The sequence below is a fragment of the Gopherus flavomarginatus genome, chromosome 4 (genome assembly GCF_025201925.1).
Source record: "Gopherus flavomarginatus isolate rGopFla2 chromosome 4, rGopFla2.mat.asm, whole genome shotgun sequence".
In the NCBI taxonomy this organism is placed as follows: Eukaryota; Metazoa; Chordata; order Testudines; family Testudinidae; genus Gopherus; species Gopherus flavomarginatus.
In genome coordinates this window covers 159,645,962-159,670,896 of record NC_066620.1, presented here as the reverse complement: position 1 = coordinate 159,670,896, position 24,935 = coordinate 159,645,962, and the positions used below count along the sequence as shown (strand labels likewise).

The 24,935-nt window shown below is 41.0% G+C and overlaps 1 protein-coding gene across 1 annotated transcript in view; it reads left to right on the top strand.

Moving 5' to 3' along the window:
* The window catches only part of KCNQ5 (potassium voltage-gated channel subfamily Q member 5), a 508,649-nt gene that overhangs the window by 223,281 nt on the left and 260,433 nt on the right, over positions 1 to 24,935 (top strand). The gene's annotated exons all lie outside the window — the stretch shown is intronic.

Sequence of the window (24,935 nt, the reverse complement as noted above, 5' to 3'; positions counted from 1 at the left end):
TCTATATTTTAAAAACCTTTTGTGTTTAATCTTGGCAGAATTTGAATATTTTTTCTAGTTTTGATGGATATTTATGGTTATTTTAAAACATTTATTTCGATTGCAATTTATTTGAATTTTCAGACATGAGGGAAATTATTGGGGAGGGGTCAGACAATAATTATTTAATTACCGTAGATATTGAGATTCACAAAGTTAAAGCCTTGTAACCATTAAAACACAGATTGGCAGCATCACATGTCCAAATACACAAAGTAAATAGCCTCTAATCAACCTCTAATAAATTCTCACCCATCATTCTTCTTATTTTCCCTGTACGTAAATTCAGGTTACTTTTGATGGAAATAGTTTTTTGTTGGTTTCTGTTTGTGCAGTGAAATCAATGTTTATCATCAGTTACTGATAAAAATTATTTGATGAGATTTTTTTTAAATACTAAGCACCAGATGTGCCAACCCCATGCTGTACTTTATGTGTGAAGCAAATTACCAGTTAGGAGATAAGATGGAATTTTGAACATAACCATACTTGGCAGCTCAAAACTCATTGCTGTAAAACCCTCAGTCTCCTAAATAATACTTCACAATGACAAAAACAACCATTTCACATTGCATTTTCTCTTTGGATAAAATGCTATTGCCTGGCAATACTTGGGCTTCCCTTTGTCTACAGCCCTCGTATAGTGCAGTGCAGAATGAACAAGCATATATCACAGACTCCTCTTCAGTCCAGAATGTGGGAAACTGAATCACAGCAGTGATCGCAGAATGTGCAGGAGGAACTGTAGAGGCAAGTGGATGGGCCATATAACATGATGCAGATTGCTTTCTCGTTCCTATAATTCAGATGCCCAACAGTTACGATGGTAGCTCCTCCTGTATACTAGGATTCTAGTCTTGTCTTAGAAGTTTTTATACCAGGCTCATCACCACAGTATCTGAGCATTTACAGTTCAACTTATTTTCAGTACTGCTATGCAATATGGAGAGTTAATGGCTGCTGTGTGGTCACCAGTTGTAACAAAACCAAGAACACTGATAAATAGAGATAAATATGTTTACTGTGCATCACAGAGTTCATCTTTCCTTCTGCTCCTTTTTCCATCTTTCCCCCTTAGAACTCTCTGGGCTTTGTATTTCTATCCACTTGCTACCCAATTAATACTTAGTTCAGTTGCATGTGTCTGATTTTAAAGCCACTGCAGCTAACTGCATTGGCAACCACTACTTCATATATGATTTATCCCCCTTCCACTTTAGTGTAATGTGTTGCTCACTCAAATAATGTGCAAGATAATTCTTTCAGACCTTCTGTGCACCTAACTTCTATTGAAGTCAGTAGTAGATTTATTTGTGTGTTTAAAAATTGTGGCATGTTATCTTTTAAGAACTACTTCATTATATACACATACATCCATAGCCTTTTCCCTCCCACCTTTGATTTGCACAATTTTCCTGCTTCTGATAGGTTTTATCTTACGTTATATTTACCACATACTCAGTATAGGAGTCCTATATCAAAGAAGTAACCTTAATATAAGCATATAGGCTTGAAGATCCAGAGAGCTATACCCTTAGGTATCATGTTTCCATATACCAAGGTCAGATGGTCCTTAGCATTTTAAATAAAAGATTCATAGATTTATAAATTCCAGAGCCAGAATGGACCATTGTAATCATCTAGTGTGGCCTCCCATATTACACATAGGCTTCCCCCCAAAATAATTCCCTTTGAATAGAGCATATCTTTTTAAAAAAAAATCTGTCTTGATTTTAAAATGTCCAGTGATGGAGAATCCACCTCAACCCTTGATAAATTATTCCAGTAGTTAAATTACCCTCACTGTTAAAAATGTATGTCTTATTACCAGTCTGAATTTGTCTAGCTTCAGAATGATAGGGCTCTCCAGTACAATGTGGCAGTTTGCAGGCATACCATGCACTCAGCACATCAACTCTCAGTTCCTTTTGACAATGCATTGTACATTTGAATAGTAAAACAACATTGTTTTATCGAAATTAACCTGGAAGCCTACAAAACTGACTAGGGTCTGGTATCCTTTTGATACATTTATTTTTCTACCCATCCTATAGAAATCTATAGCAGGGATATAGTTCTCTGTTACATGTTGTGGGCTATTTCACGTCACTGATTATTGAAGCAAAATCCCCATTATTTTCAATGGAAGTTTTTACTTTCAGAACCCTAAACAATGGTCAAAACACAAACAAAGAAAGCCAAGATTCTTCCATACGACTGTATAACAGTAGAGAGACAGTAAAAGAGACATATTTTCCCTCTTACTATAAGATAACTCTCCAATTGAGCAGAATGCAGTATTGTGAAAGGATAAGGGATAACATTTTCAAAAGTAACTAATTGACATTTTCAAACAAGATTTAGGCACTTTGGAGTCTAAGGACCAGATTTTCAAAAGTATTTCATTTCCTAAAGATTCAGATAGGTGCCTAGTGAGATTTTCAAAAATGCCTAAGTAGGTTAGGTATCTAACAATGGGAACTAGGTGCCTAACCTGCTTAGGTGCTTTTATAAATCCCAGTAAGCACCTGTCTGAATCTGTAGGTGTCTAAACACCTTTGAAAATCTGGCCCATAGGCACTTTTCAAAGTTTTAGCTCATATCTTTTCATGAACTTTGTGGTTGCTAGTTTATAAAACACCTTTCAGCACACAGAATCCCAAAGCACTGTACTAGCTACTCTACTATATGCACAAGGATCAATTAATTCACCCACCATCAAAATGCAGCCTCCCAGAATGGCAACTATTTAACATTCTATACAACAAAGAGTGTCAGACGTAAAGAGAAGACTCTCATCTCCAATTTAAACTACAGCTGAAACGTAGGTATGCAGAATGTAATTTCCAATTTTTAAATTTGTCCAGATCATTAGGGCAAACACTTCTGTAGTACTCTTACTAACATGGGGTATTTCATGATTGCAAATGATGAGGACCTTTTTTAAAAAAAAATCCTCATCTGAAAGGTAAAACAATCAATAATCTTCAATTCTGGATTAAAAGGGTGTGTAATTTACATTTTCCTCAACCTCAAGAGGATGAATCAAGCACATCAACTTCACTGAAATTACTCTGGATTCACTGAATGTGAGAGAAGATGTACCAGTATAAATAGAAAGTTGGTCACTCACCCTTAAAACTGAACAGATTTTTGACAAGTGTCCTATATACTTTTTCCCCAAAGAAAACATTCCCTTCTCATGGGAAATAAAAGTGAACACAATACTTAAAATAATATTGAAATATTAATTGAAAATATTGATATTTAGGTAACAGTGGTGAGGAAAAAAAATGGTAAAATCAACAAATCAGTCTATCTGTAATAATCAATATAGTATGTAATCTTAAATGATTTACCTTACCAGTGGATTCCGACTTCATATCTTAATCGGTGACTCTGAGGCTAGACATGAAATGTACAGATGAGAGTGACAACATATTTATATAATAAAAACCAGCCTCAGAGCACTGAAAATCAACACTGAACTCAAAGAAATGTTATCTGCTCAGCATGATATATTGAAATGAGATTGAAATATAATGATGTGAGAATTTTAAATTTAAAAAAGAAGAAAATACATTTATCAATTGATCACTGATGTTTGAGCAGTAAATGCATCCTATAAAACCTTCCATAGGAATGGAAAAGTTCTAAGTCTGAGTTATGATAATAATATTAGGTCAAACCTTTTCCATTATCTGTTCCAGGAGGTTTTGTCCTTGCAATTAGTGGGACTCCTTGTTTGTATAAGCAGCAGTTTGGCACCCATTCTGAAAATAGATTTTTGTCACGATATAGCTCTATCATGGGAATCATTGGCTGGTGACTTATTTAAAATCACTGGGGAAAGGAAGGGCAAAAATAAGTCAGATGTCTGTTTATCAGAACTCCTTCAAAAAGTGGCTTAGTTTATTTTACAGTGTTTATGTAATGAAAAGCCGTATAATCATTACCATTTCCTAAAAAAAGTAGGCATTTTGGAGTCTAAGGATGAGATTTTCAAAGGTTGTAACAAAAACTAAAGGTGCGGATAGGCACTTAATGGGACTCCACATATAGGTCTAGCTATGCAGAATCACATGCAGGACCAGAGTCTTAGTGCTGAGTTCTGTTCTAGAATCCTAGTCCAAACCACCTTGCCTTGGTCCTGGAGACCATTTTCTTCACTTCCCATTATCTTCTGCTAATTTATCTCCTCCATTTTTCCATTCTGCTTCCTCCCCGCCCTCCCCCCATGCCCCGAAACAATTGCCACTCATGACAACACAAAAAATAACAAATGAGTTAGAACAGACAAATAAAACATGAAAATGAGTTAGAACAGTCAAATAAAACATGAAAATGACAAACTGTTTGCTAGTTTCACCATTTATATCCATGTGAAACTGCAATATTGCATTCATGCATCTCTGTGCTGTGAGAGGGCATAAATCAGCATCATTACCAAATCTATTTATGTGGTCAGAGATGGTGTCACCCATCATATACTGCTGGATTATCCTGCATGCAAAGGAAACCCAGATTAAAAGATTAATAGTTAAATGCAAAGACACAAAAACCCAACCACTCCCCTGGGGGAAGGGTACCAATGTATCTTTTTATATGCTGTACAATGTATCCTGCAGTTGATTGCTCCATTTTTCTCTTTGGGGTTTCCTGTGAGATTTCAATGCAGAGTTTTAAAAATCAAGTTATCCTCCTGTATTAATCCTTTTAAAGCTTTTTCCTCTTGAGCTCCTTCTCATCCTTGCTGGTGAATTGCTCCACCACACAGCTATAGAAATAGACAGGAGGTATAATGTCTGTAGAAAAGATGGTGGGCTAGATGGGGCTGCTCAGATTTACAACCGTTGAAGATCCAGCTCAATATATTTATCAGTATATTAAAATTAATAATCAGAATAATATTAACCTCAGCTTTAATAATAGCAGTACCATATGTACAGGGGCGGCTCTAGGCATTTTGCCGCCCCAAGCACGGCAGGCTGGCTGCCTTTGGTGGCTTGCTTGCGGGAGGTCCACGGTACCGCGAATTTGGCGGCAGCCTGCGGGAGGTCCGCCGAAGCCGCGGGACCAGTGGACCCTCCACAGGCATGCCGCCGAAGGCAACCTGCCTGCCGCCCTCGCGGTGACCGGCAGAGTGCCCCCCGTGGCTTGTCACCCCAAGCACGCGCTTGGGGTGCTGATGCTTGGAGCCGCCCCTGCATATGTACCCGCACTGCACAATCGTGCACACTAGCCACTCCACCATTTCTGGAAGAAAGAAACCATTTTTGATAGGTGCAGTGTAGTAGCTCAGAAGACTGAGAGCAGATCATCTGAGAATTCAGATTAAATCCTCATAGGTTCTCCCATCACTGTAGTTAATCGACCTCCTCGCTAGGCAGTAGCAAGGGCAACTGAAGAATTTCAGTGTAGACAAGCCCCTGGAATGTGAACAAGACAGAGGTCCTGCTCTGAGAGATCAGTTGTGTTAAAAGCTATTTATCTGAAGGAGAATTTATCATGATTTCTATTACTCAGGCCATGTGTACACTCCAAAGTTAAATTGACTTCATATAAGTCGACATCAAGCCTCCGATCTAAGCAAGTTGATCTTGTGTGTCCACACTGCGCTCATTGTGTCAGTGGAGTGCATCCTCACTGGCAGGGCTTGAATTGACGCATGGAGCACTGCACTGTGGGTAGCTATCCCACAGTGCACATAGCCAAGTGGAATTTTGGGTTGGGCTTGCAATACCTTATGGGACCAAAACATTGGTGTCAGTGGTTCTGGGACCATGGCGTTAGCCTCCCATGATGCACTTACCTCCCTCCCTCTTTTCCTCCCTCCCTGAAATCAATGGCAAACAAACTAAGCCTTTTTCGCACCTTTTTTCGTAAGCCTGGGTTATCCAAGCAGACACCCCAGCATGAAAAGCATGGACCCTGCTCAGCGGTACACTGTGGTTGTGAGCATTGCAAACACCTCATTCCTTATTCTCCAGTATTTACACAGCTGATACAGGAGCTGCTGCATGGAACAATGTGATGCCACGCAAACAGCCCTGCTGGAAGACATAGAGCGGAGCAATTCACAGTTCCTGGTGACAGTCACGCCTCACTTTGACATGGTTGAGCGCCATTTCTGGGCCCAGGAAACAAGTACTGACTGGTGGGACTGCATCATTATGCAGCTATGGGATGACTGCAGAACTTTGGAAAGCATAAGGCCACTTTCCAGGAACTTTGTGAAGAGCTTTCCCCAGCCCTGAAGTGCAGCAATACTAAACTGAGAGCTGCTCTGACAGTGGAGAAGCAAATGGTGATAGCCCTGTGGAAGTTTGCAATGCCAGATTGCTACCAGTCAGTGGGGCATCAGTTTGGAGTGGGTAAATCTACCGTGAGATCTGTTGTGATCCAAGTTTGCAGGGCCATCAACAGACTTCTGCTAAGAAAGGTAGTGACTGGGCAATGTGCAGGACATAATGGGTGGCTTTGCCCCGATAGGATTCCCTAACTGGGAAGGGCAATAGACGGAACACATATCCCTATCTCGGCACCAGAACATCTTGCCAAAAAGTACATAAACCAAAAGGGGCACTTCTCAAAGGTGTTGTAAGTGCAGGTGGATCACAGGGGCCATTTCACTGGCATCAATGTGGGATGGTCAGGAAAGGTGCATGACACGCGCATCTTTAGGAACACAGGTCTGTTCAGAAATCTGAAAACAGCAACTTTCTTTCCAGACTGCAAAATAACCATTGGTGATGCTGAAATGCCATTTGTAATCCTGGGAGATCCAGCCTACCCCTTGCTCCCATGGCCCATGAAGCTGTCCACAGGCAGCCTGGACAGCAGTAAGGACCGGTTCAACCGTAGGCTGAGAAGTGCAAAATGGTGATGGAATGTGCCTTTGGATGTTTAAAGGTTGCTAGGATTGTTTGCTACTAGGTCAGACCTCAGTGAAAGCAATATCTCCATTGTTATTGCTGCCTGCTGTGTCCTCCATAATATCTATGAAACAAAGGGAGAAAAGTTTCTGCCAGGCTGGGTGGTTGTGGCAGATTGCCCAGCAGCCAGTTTTGAGCAACCAGACACCGGGGAAGTAAGAAGAGCACATCAAGGGGCTCTGCATCTCTGTGAGGCTTTGAAAACCAGTTTCAGCAATGATCCAGAGTAATGTGAAACTTATCTGTGTTGTTCCTTACCAAACTGTCCCCTTCATTGCATTTTCTCCCCTGTAGACTCCAGCCCCACCAACTACTGTGTGTTGAATAAATAAACTCAGTCCATTATGTTTTATTATGCACATAAACACACAGAGACAGCAAAGAAAAGTAAGAGAACCTGGGGCAAAAAGTCTGACAACACTGTGGGGCGGGGAGAAACAAGGAAAGCTTGCTTACGGATGCACTGCAATAACAATCAGAGGCGTGGGAACGGGCATCTTCTGGTCCTGTATCCTCCCCTGGTGTTGAGTGCAAGGGATACCAAACTTCCTCTTCCCCCTCCCACCCCCCCCACGCTGCCTCACAGGACATTTGGGGGAGGAGGACTGAGAACTAGGCAATGATGGCAGCAGGTTCCGCATAGGCTGCAGAGGGACTCTAGCATCCAGCTGCCTTTCTTGAACCTCAACCAGATGCCTCAACATGTCGGATTACTCCTTCATAATCTGCAGCATTTCTTCCTGCGTGCCACACTCTTGTTCCCTGCGTGCTCTCCTGTCCTCCCTGTCCATGTCTCGGTTCTCAGACAGTGTAATCATCAATGCTCTGAGCTCCAGCTTGTCACTCTAGGAAGCACGCTATTAACTCATTGAACATGTCCTCCTGAGTCTTCTTTTTCTGCCTTCTAATCTAGGAAAGTCTCTGTTCTGGTGTGGAAGATGCACCGACGGACAAGGTTTCAGCTGCAAGGAATGCAAAGCACAGAGGTATCATTGGCAGTGCATACATTGTTTCTGGTGCAAGGTTAATTTTTTTTTTTGTATAAAAAACACCTCTCAATAAACTTCACTGCAAGCCACAACCACTAGCTATTGTAAGAGACAATTTGCTGCTCCAGCCCTGGTGAGTAAAGCCACAGGGCATGGGCAAAAGATCTTGTGCAGCTGCTTTTGTGAAGACATCCTTGGGATCATAGGTTAAAACTTGAAAAAAGGCCCCTTTCCCTTAGCAACCTGGATGGTGCTTGAGGACAGGCACCAGTGTAAAGTCTCCCAAATAGTTTGTTTTTTACAAAAGCAGCATCAGGTTGAGGGGGGGAATGGAGACAATCAAGAAGCTGCTACCCCCCTTCACACCCACCTTTTTTTTCAATGCAGCTTGCAATACATGGTGATCCCCTCCAACCACAACCACAGCACATTTTGGAAAGCGTGGTTGTGTGACCAAGATTTCACCAAATAGGGGGCAGATTACTTGTTGAATTGTTTGCAGTTTAAGGACTAGCATTGAAAACTTCCCCCGTTTCCCCTTGGTGAAACTATGCAATATCATTCTCCTTAGGGTAACAGAGGCTGCAAGGGAGCAGATGCTGAAGTGTCTGGGTACGAACCTGGTCCTTATGCTGCAATGCTGTGTGCTGCAGTGATGCCAGCAGAGTTAATACTGGAATGATGCGAGAAAGTGTCCTACCATGGGGGACAAAATAAGGCAGCCCTTCCCAGAAACCTGCAAAGGATTGCAGAGTACCTCCATGAAAGCTTCCTAGAGATCTCCATGGAGGATTCCAGGGCCATCCCCATGCACATAAACAGTCTTTCTCAGTGAGCACCTCTGCATAGTTGGAGTGACCATTGATACCGACTACACCTATTTTTTTTTCAGATTAAACATAAAAAATAATAGCTTGTAACCCCTACAGTTTGATTGGAAATGTGTACTCACCAGAGGTGCCTTTGCCAGCATCATGCTCCTCTACCAACTGGTCCTGTGAAAGGATGGGCTCCAGGGTTAAAAACAGTTCTTGGCTGTCGGGGAGAATGGATCCTCCATTTGCCTGCTTCACATTCTCCTCCTCCTCTTCCTCTTCCTCATAAACAATGTCTTCCTGATTGTTGCCCAAGGTCACCCAGGCCTCCTGGGAGGCATCGACAAAGCGTTTTGGGATACTGGTGTGGTCACTGCTGAGAATCACATGCAGCTCCTCATAAAAGTGGCATGTCTATAGGACAGAACCAGAACAATTGTTCACCTCCCTTGTCTTCTGGTACTTTTGCCAAAGCTCTTTTATTTTCATGCAGCACTGTTCCTGTGTAGCCCTTCTCCCCCATGCCCTGCGCAATCTTGGCATAGATGTCAGCATTTCTTCTGTTGGATTGGTGCTCTGCTAGCACAGACTCTTCTCCCTACACAACAATAAGATCCACCACTTCCTGGGTACTCCATGCTGGAGCACATTTGCAGCCTTGAGTCTCCATGGTCAGCTGTACTAGCAAGCTCTCCATGCCGATCAAACAGAAAATGAAAATTCAAAAGGTCCCGGGGCTTTCATAGGGGAGCAGCTGTTCTGTATGCTTGGCTGACGTGCAGTGGAGTTGAAAGTGCTCTCCGGAGCAGACACAGCAGAGCACTGTGGGACACCTCCTGGAGGAGGCCAGTTGATTCAAATTACACAACGCAGTGTCTATACTATCCCCATGTGGACCCTTGGATGTCAAAACAAGTGCTACACCTCTTGCAGAGGTGGAGTGCAGAAGTCGACTTTACAGGCCACTTAGGTCGGTGGAAGGGATTCGGTAGTGTAGATATCCATTATTAGATTGACTTAACGCAACTTATGTTGACCTAAGTTTGTTTTGTAGATCAAGCCTCAGATAATGCTGTCTTTTCTTACAAACCAAAAAATCACTACATTATCAAGATAGGTGAAAACTTTTAAGGTTGCATTCAAAGGAGGGAAAGGATGCAATAGTTTCTCTAGAAATGAGAAATAATCTAAAGTTTTTAACCAGGTCAAAGGTTCATAGCTAGATCTCAAATTTGCATTATTCAAAACAGATTTGAGATTTCAGCTTCAAGCAATTTAGGAGAGTGTACATTTCTACTTAATATGCACAGTCATATTCTCAATCGTGGTAGAGAATTGGTTAACAAGAACCTTATGTTATAATCCAAACCCTAATTTAAAGTTTTTCCTATATGGGCAGATTAATTCTATTCCTTCCTAGTTGTTTGATATTATTGTCAAATATCATTTATGTCAAAATCATGAGACGATAAAGTTAGAGGAATCCCCAGTAGTAATGATTCATCATCTCAGTGTCATTACTTGAATGTGTGGTCTGTGAGATGTCCTACGTTGGAGCAGCTTTTCCTTCTCCAGCTATATTCTGTAATTATACTTAGTCCATACATCACTTGAATGGAGAACCCTGCAGAAGGGTTTTTTATGCTACCTGGAAATGTTGAATTATACTTAATATTATAGACCATTTATAAAGAATTATTAAATGATTAATACATATTTTAATATTTGTTTAAAATGTTATACATAATTATAGATTCCAGTAGGAGCTGATGTGCTTATGGCTCATACACTACGCTCCTCATATCTGTAACATTCTAATAACCTCTGTCAATCACTTATAAACTATATATGTTTCCTTAGTATAAGGTTTGTCTTTGCAAATTCATTTAATGCCATCACAGGATATGAGCCAGTAAAATGTTGCTTCAGTCAGTAGTACTAAATCAACAGGACTCCTTGTATCAGTTTAAGTAGTTAAAGGAACATGCATTTCGATGGCAAGATTACTTTCTTCTGGTAATTCACTTAAGTTTCTTTGTTGCTAAAAACAGGGACAGAAGTACCAAAAGGGCAGCAAATGTAGGCATCCATCCTGTAATGAAATCTGTTCAGGCTGACACCTGCATTCATATGAATCTCTTACTGGGGCCTTAATTACCAGTGGCACAAAATAGCCCAATATATTTCATCATGCATTTGGAGCTGTGTGAATAACTGATTTTTTTTGGTTTACTGGTGATTCTAGAAAAAAAAAATAATAATTTTGGGTCAACCTGAAAGTAAAATTTTTGGTGAATTGAAAAAATGAAGGGAAAAAATAGTTTCAGATTAAATGAAACATTTCATTCAGTCCTGAAACAAAATATTTTGCTTAGAGCATATTTTAAACTTTGTAGAAATAAAATTAATCAAAATTTTGAAACAAAACATTACTTAAAATGTTTCATTTTCAAAATGTCAGAACAAAATGTTTTGATTTTTCTTCCCAACATAAAAACAATTTGGCAAAACCAACCAATGAAACATTTTGGTATTACCAAATCTGCATTTTCCACCAAAAAAAATTTGGTTGAATGTTTTTGCCCAGGTCTGCACACATTACATGATTTTTTGACCTAATGAACATCACAGCGGCAGGTTCCAATGTGTAAGTCTTGATTACAAACTTCATTCTCAAATAGGTTTCGCACAATGAAAACCGGTGAAACTCAGGCATTGAATCTGGCTCCTGGTCTCCACCTGCTTGGAACTGTGAAAAAAAAAATTTAACATTATGATTGATGTCAAAAGGTGATATGTTAAAAGGTTTCTTGCCAGAGTTTATAGTTTATTTTCCTATTACTTTGTTTTTTAAATGATGGATTTTAAAATGACAGTAATATGATTCCAGATATGGCTCTATAATTACCAAAAAAATCATGTCCTCACCTCATATTATGCAGTAGGGGCTCTTTTTCCCCTGTATGGCTGGCTTTTCCAGCAGGCTGGAAGGAAAGGGGTGGTTACCCCTTAAGGAACCTCCCCCTCCCCCCTGACAGGAAACAGTCAGCCTGACCAGATTTATTGGGAGGGATGGGGGACTGGAAGAAGAGGGTGGTATAAATCTGGACCAGGCTAGCGACTCCCACCCATGGAAGTAGTTAAAATTCCAGGTTTCATCAAGATCCACTGGAGACATAGCGCTTCTTTGCAGGAGGCCGGGGAGGAATTTTTCTCTCATGGTCAGACTGGCTGAGGCAAGGTTGGTCTTGTTTGGCTTTCTTCAGATTAGGCATCCAAAATTAGTGAAATCTTTTGACCTTAATCTCTGTGCCTCAGGTTCTCATTTATAAAATGGGGATAATACCCACTCATCTGACAGGGGTGCTTCGAAGATAGATTGATTAATGTTTATGAAGCACTCAGATACTCTAGTGATGAGCACCATAGAAAAGCCCATGAGGATATTAATAATTCTGTCTTCAGAGCAAGGTTTGATTACTGTGCAGTAAAGATGTCCTGGGGTCACACACTGAACAATGGGAAGAAACCAAAATATTGAACAGCTGATCATTAAGTGAGCACCATCTTTCTGTGCCTCTAAAGCAGGGGTCATGTGGAAAAAATAGTATGTGATCATGTACCATCATGCACACACAAAAAAGGATTGAAGTAGGATTGTACAGGCAACCTTAATTCCAGCATTTCCTAACTTTTGAGTGCTTGACTTTACAATACGATTTTTTTGTGTGTATAATTTCACGTCTAACTCTAAAAGTATTATACAAGCAATCAAAAAAAAATTTAACTGTAAGCTGCTGTAGAAGATAGTGTAGGTTGGTGTTTTACATATTGTAGAATTAATTTTGTATTATTTTAAATTTTATTACATATATTGTCATTGTTTTCTAATTTTAACTAAACCAGACCTTTCCTCAGAAGATGACAATGTACTGTAACAATCACGTGGCCAGCAATTGTAATTAAGGAAAGTCAACTCTGTGGCATAATTTGTTATTTGTCTAGTGTGTTCATTAGAATAGAGTTGCACAGTGAGTGGGAGTAGTTGGCTCTCCTTAGAGTCTAACAGCTTTGTATATCACCAATCCTAATAAGCTGCGCAAATACTGTATGTTCATTGTTCATTTGTAGTTAGCAAGTTACATGAGTGTAATTCAGCAACATGTACACTTCATAGTAACACAACATGTATATTTTCTTCTACAGATTTGAAGGGAACAAGCAGTCTTATGCCTAGACAGGTTGAGGAAGACTGTTTTTGTAACAACCTTAAAAATATATTCTCTGTCTGTCCAGGAGACTATGAGAACTGCTGTCAGATACAGGGGCTGATTGTTACATGCATTACGGACACCAGGGAAATGGATTTTAAGACATAATAGATGCAGTTAAGTTGTCATAAAGGAAGAAGAATTGGGAGCTATTAGAGTACACTACTGGGATAGTTAGTTGGAAGGTCAAATACAGCTTTACAGTCTGTAGCTTAATAAAAACAGAGCTTCTGTTAAATAGGTATCACCAAACCATAAATAGGACTATATCAGTGTGATTGTTAAAAGTATTTAGCTTTGTTATGTCATTTAGCATAGTTACAGTTACACTGATTTATTTATTTTGGTTTAGAAAATAATTTCTTTTAAATAGTGTTGAGTCTAGCTAATCACTTGTCTCTAGATCACTGAAATCATAGAAGATTAGGGTTGGAAGGGACCTCAGAAGGTCATCTAGTCCAGCCCCCTGCTCAAAGCAGGACCAATCCCCAGACAGATTTTTACCCCAGTTCCCTAAATGGCCCCCTCAAGGATTGAACTCACAAGCCTGGGTTTAGTAGTCCAATGCTCAAGCCACTGAGCTATTCCTCCCCCCCGCCTTGAAATATCAATATCAATATCTTGATTATTGAAATATCAAAATATTGAAATAGAAATATCAATATCTTTTAATTTATAATTCATCAGAGGCTGCTAGTGCTTATACTTTTTTTTAGGAATGCAGACATTCCAAGTCATGTTTTTATACCTTGTTTAGTAGCAGCTTCACTATTTTAATGACCAGCTGCTACCACGCCTTGCAAAACAAGGAAAAAGAGAGCTCGACTGAACATAATTAAAATAATTTGAATATGTTATTACTTTTGAATTCCTACAAAAAAGGCACAATTCTTCAATGAGGCAGTAATGCAGTTAGAGTACTGTAATTTTACTCTTTCTAACACCTGGAAAGAAATTGTTTCGGCTCCGACCTAGAAGTTAAGCATAAATCTAAAAAGAGTAGCGAGCAGCCAGTGGAAGTGAAAGTGATGCTGTGATTCTTCAGAGTTCTGTGAAGATTTTAGTGCTACCCAATCTTAATCAAGAACCAAATGAACAAGATTTATTGTGTGGTCTAGGAAACAAATTTTTTCAACTTGAGTTCCACATAAGGAAGTAACTATAAACTGTTGGGAAAGGGATGGCTGTTTGTTCCTCATCCTTGGCGAAATTCATGCACTTTTAATTCATGCAGTGGTGCCCAGGTGTTGGGGAGATGAGTATTTTTTGAATACATAAATTATAACAATAAATAACTTATTTGGACCTATGAATACAAATTCTCTAAGAGAATAAATACCTTAAAGAGGAACAGCTCTACAAATAACAATGACTTGCCAGAACTGACTCAGCATTCTCCACCAAGTACATCATGGCCAGATGGACTGTTTGCTACAGACTGGCCTCCCACCAGATATTTCAATGTTAAGTCAGATGCTGTGGCAATATACAGCAGGTGGACAGTATTCTGAGCAACAGAAGGTCAAGTACATTACAGGGATTGAATCATACCCGCAGTTTTGGAAACACATGCAAGAATATCATCTGAATAGACCAGGGGTGGGCAAACTACAGCTCTTGGGCCGGATCCAGCTCTTCAGGGCTTTGGATCCAGCCTGCGGGATTGCCCCCCGTGATGCCGTGGGCCCCGTACCACTCTCAGAAGGGGCCGGCACCACTTCCCTGCAGCCCCTGGGCGGGGGGGCAGAGGGCCCTGTGCATTGCCCTTGCCTCCAGGCACCGCCCCCCACAGCTCCCATTGGCCAGGAATGGGGAACCATGGCCAATGGGAACTTTGGGGGTTGTACCTGGAGGCCCGGCAAGGGCAGCGCATGCAGAGCCCTCCGCTCTCCCTCCTCCAGGGGCTGCAGTGCTTCCTGGAGCAGTGCAGGGCCGGGGACAGGGCAGGCATGCAGGGAGCCTGCCCTGGCCCCGGTGTGCGCCGCTACCATCCCGGAGCCGTTTGAGGTAAGCGATGCCTGGCCAGAGCCCAAACCCCTCCTGCACCTTGCCCCTCAACTCCCTGCCCTAAGCCCTCTGCCTGCACCTTGCACCCTTCCTGCACCTCACCTCCCCTGCCCTGAGTCTCCTCATACACCCTGCACCCCAACCCCCTGCCCTGAACCCCCTCCTGCACTCCACACCCCTCCTGCACCCCAACCTCCTACCCCGAGCCCCCTCATACACTCCTCCTCTGCCCCAATCCCTTGCCCTGAGCCCCTTCCTGCCCACCACACCACTTCCCACACCCTGCACTCCCTGCCGTACCCCACCCCCCTGCCCCAGCTATGCATACAATTTCCCGACCCAGATGTTGCCCTTAGTCCAAAAGGTTTGTCCACTCCTGGAACAGACTGTATGCTGCAGCAAATAAACACCCCTAACAATGGGCCTGATCCAAAGCCCATTGAAGTCTATAGGAAGACTCCCATTGACTTGAACCGGCAGTGGATCAGCCCCTAAATACACAAATATGAAAACTCAAAAGCAAAAGCCATCAGTTGCTAGGCAACAATGTACCTAAGACATATTCTCAAGAAGGAATTTCCACCCCAATGACTTACTCTGCCTTGATGAAGATGAAGCCCAGGTCTAAGTAATCTTGTAGGAAATGACAATGTTAATTCCAGACCCAGTTCCTTAAGACTTTTGTTTCTCCTCCTCTTAGCAAACATGACTAAATCATCAAGATACAGCTTGGGTTTATAATTTTTGTGACCCATATCTTCAGCAAAGTTGACAGCATCATCATTTTATTTCGAAGCAAAGCTTAAGCGTAGGATATCAGTTTTCTTGTAGTATTTTTTCCATTCTACCACTGCTTTAGAAAGTATACGAGCAACAATACAGAGTTGAATGACAGAAGGAAGGTTTGCCCAAGTGGACTTGTAGCATCATTATGGTTAATTAGCTCAAAACCAAACTAAGATATATTTTCCCTCAGTGTTGTAAGTGTAACTGCCATTAACATATAACTCAAAGAAGGTTCCAGAGATGCTATTTTAGTCTGATAGTGAAGTGGAATGTATAAGGGTAGCCAGGAATCTTGGTGTTTTCATCGGATTCCAAGTTCACTTTAACTTTATATCATTTTCCAGCTGCAGTAAAAACATCAAATTATAATCTAAGAAATACTGCTGAATTAGGCACTTTATTTTGCTACTTGATTTAGAAAATGGTTTATATTTTTATGTTTTCTCAGCTGTGAAGCTATAACGTTATAATGGTCTTTTAACAGACCCATCTAACTAATTGACTAATAGGTTTCAGATGTCAGTTTGAAAGCCCCAGACACAAAAATATGATCATATTGCCCTATTTTTAGTCTCACATGCCATCTGCCTGTGAAATAAAGAACATACCCAGAGTGACCTGCCTGCCTTTGATGCTGACAAACCTGGCTTTCTTTATGCCCAAAGTTAGAGTAAATCATTGGCAAGGTCTCCTTTTATATTCCCTTTTCTCTAATATGTTGACTTCTGATATCTAGGAGGTGAATTTGCTCTTGGCTTTTAAATAACAGTCTAAAACAAACTGGATGTGTTTTCAGTGGTGTCTCATTAAGTAATTTCTAATATTTTATTGATTGACAGCTTCATTTGTGAGATTCTGTTGAACACGAGAGCATTGTGTAGGCCTGAGGCGCAGAGAAAATTAATTAAGATTATCATTAGAATTTTCATTATGGTAGTAAATTAGATTAGAATTAATGATGAATGAAGAGGGAATACCTTTAGGGAGTCCACCTATTTTATAGAACATTTGTACAAAACGAGATTTTTTCCCTCCACTACGTGCACAGGATTTTGTGGAAGAGCAGAGCAGAAGAGTAAATTAGCCACTTTAATTCAGAAGTTGAGGTGAGAAAAAGAGCTGGAAAACCAGCCCTATAGGGTGGCCACAATATCAAATTGTTCTGGGTATTCCGTCGTGGGAATCTGTTATCCCTTTGATTCACATGCATAACTCCTACTATAGTACAATTTGAGCACTGTGTTTGTGCAAAGCCATTTTCTGATTAGTCGCAGTCAGAACTGTGCCATAACGTGGAGCAAATATCCAGTTGGGACAGCATCACTGAAAAATTATGCAAACAAACAGAAATCATTATTCTTGTGTTTAAATTCATCAGGAATGTTTAGCACACCTCTTCCGTCCCCTCCCTCCCCCCAACACACTAACTTCCTACTATCCTTAGTTGTTTGGAGCCATTTATTACACCACAAAAACACCTAGTTAAGAACTAGCTGCTTCTCATTACTGAATTGATAGCACGTATTGTATTCAAAGGTGACCTTTTCTCTTAAAAGTTCTAATTTATCTCTTTACCACAAATCTCACTAAAGGTAGAAATACTATTTTTTTGATCAAAAGCCTCATTTTGTTGTCTTTTATAATTGTAAGGATAATAACAATGCCATTGATAGGAAGATATTAACAAGATAACGCTCTTCTAAATGTATAAATATTAATTTAATTTATATATTACGTAGAGAGATCAGACAAATAAACTTTACTGAAATCTTTATCAGTGGCATTTTCACTTATGGCTGTTACCAGTAGAGCATTGAAGTTAATTTTCAAACTGTTGGAACTGGCTGACATTCTTCTTTAAGAAAATACTGAGTGTTACAAACAGAGCCAGCTTTAGGAACTGTGGGGCCCAATTTGGATACCCGGCAGCAGTCTGGGTCTTCGGCGGCACTTCAGCAGCGGGGAGGGTCCTTCACTTGCTTAGAGTCTTCCGTGGCACTGAAGGACCCCCCCATCACCAAAATGCCATCGAAGACCCTGAGCGAGTGAAGGACCTCCCTGCTGCTGAAGTGCCGCTGAAGACCCGGACCGCCGCCAAGTGAGTAAAAAATATTAAAAAATTAAAAAGGCGCCTAAGGCGCGGGCCCCTCTTAGGCGCAGGGCCTGATTCGGGGAATCAGGAGAATCGACCTAAAGCCACCTCTGGTTACAGATGTGAAACACATACATTCTAAGTATACCAATGAGGTGGGTCAAATAACTTGTCTGTACTCAAATACAGGCAGATAAGCCAAACCACTGTAATGGACATCTCTGTTCTCTGATGCAGCTCAGCTGGTAATTTTAGTATCATATGTGTAGCTATGTGTACAGAAATAAATTGATCAGCTTTTCAGGTAATGATGGGTGCTTCGTTTTGGAGGTGTCTAACTTGAAATTCCTTATTGGATCTGATTTTCAGCATTTGCATGTTCAGTGCTTTCTGAAAATCAGAGCCCTACAACATACCACAAGTTGAGGACCCCAAAACTGAGTGACCTCAAATCCCTAGTATTTTTAAAAATCTTGGTCTCTGACTATATACAATCTACTTTACTCGTGTAAATTGTTGTTTCTTACTATGTATAGGGATGTTTTTTTCTCAGAGAGTCTCAAAAATATAAATTAAAATCGCAAATGTAACCTGAGCAAAAGCAGACTAATAATCCCAAATTTACAGTTCAAATAGTGAAATATCTTATTCTGCTCTCCACCAATCCCTATCCTGTTGAGCAGTGTCTGACCTCACATGCTTGGCTTACATCATAACGTATTTCAAACAACCCCACATTTTCTTTTGATCAGATTGGAACAGTCCTTTTCTGCTTAATTTCTCATATAAAGTATGATAAAACCACTTGTCTTTAGTGTTAGATGTCAAAGCCTTGTCTATGTCCAAAGAGAGAAGTGTGCAGGATTTCCCCTCTATTTGTCTAATGAGACATTTTGAGAATGGCCTTATAATATCTCTGTGCAAATCATTGAAGTTTACTGGCTTGGAGAGCTTTTCTGGTGAGCTCATCAGTGTAAGAGCTCAATTTTTTTATTTCAAAGCCAATACAGCTCTTTTTAGTTTAATATGAATGACCACAGAAACAGACTGAGCAAATCAAGTGAGTCATGCTGGCAGAGGTTGAAATGATTGCAGGTATCCTAGGCTCATATAGCTGGAGTGCCAGACTCTTTGAGACAACATTTTCTCTCTACCTCAGCCACCCCCTGGCCACAATTTTGAATTTAGCAGTGTAAGCAGAATTTAAGATATTGCTAAAAAACAAGGCAATATAAAAGGAATAAGAAAGGCCTCCCTTCCTAGATAACATGGTAACTTGGTTTATCTATAAAATCCTTTGGGGGTCAGATAGATCTGTATTTTTCCCAAATTTCCAATTCAATATTTTAATAGCTATGATTTAGCTAAGTATTTTTTTACCTTATAAACCCCGCCTATAAAAAAGGATTAAGCATCACACCATTGCTAAGATTAACAAAATTAAGTACAACATCATTATAAAGGTAACATTAACTATAAGGAAATCTGCTGTGTGCAGGAAAGATGTTCTTAACCTTGGCTAAATTGCATCGTGCCTCTGCCACATCTAAATATATAGAGGGCCAGATTGTCAGATGGTGTAAATGGTGGCAATTGATAGCAGCTGTAGATATGGTCCTAGTTTATTTTGTATTCTGCTTGCAGGGCTTTCGTTGACTAGAACAATTAAAGAAACATGTTTCCTTTGCAAAACTACAGTTCCGTGCAGAATTAAGAAAGTCAACCCAGTACATTAGAAATTATTTTTGCTTGACAAACTCTATTTAAACATTTAAATACAGCAAACTATGGGCTTGATACAGCTCCCACTGAATGTCACTGGCAAGATTTCCATTCTCTTCAGTGGGAGTGGAATCAGGCCCATACGATAAATGCAAGTGCCACAATGACAGGAAATCAAACCTTTGGTGGAATGAACTGAGGCACAAGTCTATATTAATCTTCACAGAAATTATACTTTGCACAGCAGTAAAGAGACTAAATGAACCTTACTGTTTCTGAACAAACATGTCTCCTAGTGTACTGGCTGTTGTGAAGGAAATAAGAGCTGTTAGAATTGTGCTTTGAGACATTAGTCATGTGAATTGGTAATTCATTAGCACTAAAGAATTTTTTTTAAGAATCCTTAGTTAGTAATTTAAAGTCTATTTTTATATTTAAAGTCAATAAATGTCCATTACATTTTAGAGCAGTCTTATGATAAAGAACTGTAATTATCATGATTAGCAGATGGCACTTCTCTCATTACTGAAGCTTACTCACAAAGTAAGGATGGAGCTCTTACAGATTTGTAGTTAAATTTAATCCATTTTTTATAGTGCGTATTTGGTGCATGTTCAGGAAGGTCAGTAAAATTCACACTCTGTAATGTTGTTCTCTTTTTACAAAAGTACAATTGGTGCAAGCAGTTTTGGGATAAGGTTGCCACATCACCTTTCACCTCTCTAGGGCCCAGTTTCGCAAGGTACTGACACATATGCCTAACTTTAAACACATGCCTATGTACCTTGCTTTAAATAAGCCAAACAAGAAACTGATCTACAATTATTTTTTGTTAACATGGTGAGAGCAAGTTTGATTTAAACTAGTCTGCACCCACTAAGTAAGCTTTAAAGGAGTCTAATATTTTAAAGAATTTTCTCGTGAAGCCTATGTGGCCCACAAAGGCAAAAGAGTAACATTTTTGAAAATTCCCTCATACTGATTATCTGTTGCTTCCATCTCAGAAATTCCAAGTCCCAGAGGTTCATTGAACCCTCGGTTCAGCCATGTCCTAAAGTATATGCCTGATTTTAAGCACATGATTACTCTAATTGCAAAGCACATGAAATCAGTGGGATTACTCATGTGCTTAAGTACCTGGCTTATTCATGGCTCTATGGCCTGGTCTACACTACGCGTTTAAACCGATTTTAGCAGCGTTAAACCAATTTAATGCTGCACCCGTCCACACAACGAGGCCCTTTATATCGATATAAAAGGCTCTTTAAACCGGTTTCTGTACTCCTTCCCGACGAGAGGAGTAGCGCTGAAATCGGTATTACTATATCGGATTAGGGTTAGTGTGGCCGCAAATCAACGGTATTGGCCTCCGGGCGGTATCCCACAGTGCACCATTGTGACCGCTCTGGACAACAGTCCGAACTCGGATGCACTGGCCAGGGAAACAGGAAAAGCCCCGCGAACTTTTGAATTTTATTTCCTTTTTTCCCAGCGTGGAGCTCTGATCAGCACGGGTGGCGATACAGTCCCAAATCCAAAAAGAGCTCCAGCATGGGCCGTACGGGAGATACTGGATCTGGTTGCTGTATGGGGAGACAAATCTGTTCTATCAGAGCTCCGTTACAGAAGATGAAATGCCAAAGCATTTGAAAAAAATCTCCAGGCTATGATACAGAGTCCACAGCACAGTGCTGCATGACAAGTGTAACGGAAAGCCAAAGAATCAAATGGATGCTCATGGAGGGAGGGGGGTAAGGGAGGAAGGGGGTACTGAGGACTCCAGCTATCCCACAGTCCCCAGCAGTCTCCAAAAAGTATTTGCATCCCAGTGCCTGTAGGGTCAAACACATTGTCCGGGATGGTTCAGGGTATAGCTCGTTAATTTACCCCCCACCCCCTGCCCGTGAAAGAAAAGGGAAAAAAATCGTTTCTTGACTTTTTTCAATGTCACCCTATGTCTACTGCATGCAGCTGGAAGACGCAATGCTGTGGCAGTGAACAGCAGTATCTTCTCCCCTCCCCTCCCCGTTGGCAGATGGTACAATATGACTGCTATCCGTCGTCATCATCAGCCCGTGAGTGCTCCTGGCTGGCCTCAGGTGAGGTCGGCTGGGGGCGCATGGGTAAAAATAGGAAAAACTCCCGGTCATTCCCAATCAATGGTACAGAATGGCTGGTAACCGTCTTCATCATAGTAACTGGGGGCTGAGCTCCATCAGCCCCCTCTCTTTCATGCGTAAAGAAAAGCTTCTGTACTGCCTGGACTATCATAGCAGCGGGATGCTGGGCTCTTCTCCCCTGCACCGTTTAATGTCTTGCCTGGACTATCATAGCAGCTGGAGGCTGCCTCCCCCTCATTTTATCTCACTAAAAACTCAGTGTTTCTTATTCCTGCATTCTTTATTACTTCATCACACAAATGGGGGGACTCTGCAGTGGTAGCCCAGGAGAATTGGGGGAGCAGGGAAGCAACAGGTGGGGTCGTTGCTGGGGCACCCCGTAGAATGGCATGTAGCTCATCATTTCTGCAGGATCTGACATGGGGCGGCTGTGCTCTCTGGTACACTGGTTCTCTAGTATACTTGCACCATATTCTAGGCAGGACTGACTCTATTTTTAGATACCATAAAGGAGGGATTGACTCGGGGAGTCATTCCCATTTTTGTCTTTGCGTCCCCCGCCGACCTCAGCCAGGGGCACCCATGACAGCAGCAGACGGTACAGAACGACTGATAACCATCATCTCATTGCCAATTTACAATGGCATGACAGACGGTACAGGACAACTGATAACCGTCTCTGCTATCTTGCAAAGGCAAATGAATGCTGCTGTGTAGCGCTGCAGTACCGCCTCTGTTAGCAACATCCAGTAGACATACGGTGACAGTAAAAAAAAAAAAAGCTGAACAGGCTCCATGGTTGCCGTCTGCCAGGGCAATCCAGGGAAAAAGGGCGCGAAATGATTGTCTGCCGTTGCTTTCACGGAGGAAGGAATGAGTGACGACATTTATCCAGAATCACCTGCGACACTGTTTTTGCACCATCATGCACTGGGGTCTCAACCCAGAATTCCAATGGGCGGGAGAGACTGCGGGAATTATGGGATAGCTACGGGATAGCTACCCACAGTGCAACGCTCCAGAAATCGACACTAGCCTCGGACCGTGGACGCACACCACCGAATTAATGTGCTTAGTGTGGCCACGTGCACTCGACTTTATACTATCTGTTTTACAAAACCGGTTTATGTAAAATCGGAATAATCCCATAGTGTAGACATACCCTATGACAGTCTCCTCCAGTCAGGGAGCAGGAACAGTAAAATGTGCCTTACTTGACTTACCACATCTCACCTAGATAGCACTGTCAAATGTGAAGTATTTAATACTCATGTCAAGCTGTTCAAACTCAGTCCATGAAATTAAAAAAGAAAAAAATATTTACAGTGATTTATTTAGTCAGTTATAAAATTTTCACTTTTTTTTTAAAAAGAGCAAGTTGTTCTGTAGTTAAAGTTTAGTGTCCTTGGCAGGATTAGGTCTTTGTTTTTAATTCAATACTGAACATTTTTTGTTGCCTTTTGGACTCTATTGTAAAGCTGCAGAAAAATAGAAAAGTACCCAGCTATAAAGTTTTTAATGGCCAAGAAATTCAGAAACCTCTTCTTTAAAGCTATGAGGTTTGGTTGAATTCAAAGCAATAAAAAGCAGCAGTTCTCCCAAGCATGTGTCACTGCAGACAACATATGTTGTAGTGTTATTTGCTTGAGTACTTAAATCATGACATAAAATAGCAAACCGAGGTGGAATGTAACAATTCCCATGAGTACTATTGCAGAGAATAAAGTATGTTGCAGATTACCATCTACAATAAACCCTTTAAACTGCAATTCCAAAGTATGTAGCACACATATTAGCCATATATCTTAAGATAATGGATCTTAATATATTTACATTTTAAATACACCAGATTTTTGCATCAAACTTGCTGTAAATTTAACATTGGTGTTTCCATTAACATTCCAGATTTTGGAATAGAATACATCTGGCAGAGTCTGTTTTAAAAGATTGTGAACTGGAAAAACGGTTGCATTCGACACTAAGGATAATTAGTAGCAGTGATTCTCACTGCAGTTAACTTTAAAACATGCGGGTGACAGGCTGTGTTTGAGCTGTATGGGGAGTAAGGTGGAAGAAAGTGTTCCCAGACTACTTAGACAATTAGCTAGAACATTATATTACCATAGGTTCTATTATAAACACCATATTTCTCTTGTTTCAGAATTTCACTCCCTCCTTTGAGCAACAGTAACATAATAGAGTTTTGTGCAGAGGCTGCAGCACCAATCTATTGATTATTTCAGTATTTAACCTATTTTAGCTAATTTATCTGAGTGGACAGAAGAAAGCCATCAAGGGGCTTCCTAGTGTGTATGTGTGAGCTTTTTCAGATCAGCAAAGAATCCTGTGGCACCTTATAGACTAACAGACGTTTTGGAGCATGAGCTTTCGTGGGTGAATACCCACTTCTTCAGATGCATGTAGTGGAAATTTCCAGGCGCAGGTATATATATGCTAGCAAGCAAGCTAGAGATAACAAGGTCAGTTTAATCAGGGAGGATGAGGCCCTGTTCTAGCAGTTGAGGTGTGAAAACCAAGAGAGGAGAAACTGGTTCTGTAGTTGGCAAGCCATTCACAGTCTTTGTTCAATCCTGAGCTGATGGTGTCAAACTTGCAGATGAACTGAAGCTCAGCAGTTTCTCTTTGAAGTCTGGTCCTGAAGTTTTTTTGCTGCAGGATGGCCACCTTAAGGTCTGCAATAGTGTGCCCGGGGAGGTTGAAGTGCTCTCCTACAGGTTTTTGTATATTGCCATTCCTAATGTCTGATTTGTGTCCATTTATCCTTTTCCGTAGAGACTGTCCAGTTTGGCCGATGTACATAGCAGAGGGGCATTGCTGGCATATGATGGCGTATATTACATTGGTGGATGTGCAGGTGAATGAACCAGTGATGGTGTGGCTGATCTGGTTAGGTCCTGTGATGGTGTCGCTGGTGTAGATATGTGGGCAGAGTTGGCATCGAGGTTTGTTGCATGGATTGGTTCCTGAGCTAGAGTTATTATGGTGCAGTGTGCAGTTACTGGTGAGAATATGTTTCAGGTTGGCAGGTTGTCTGTGGGCAAGGACTGGCCTGCCGCCCAAGGCCTGTGAAAGTGTGGGATCATTGTCCAGGATGGGTTGTAGATCCTTGATGATGAGTTGGAGGGGTTTTAGCTGGGG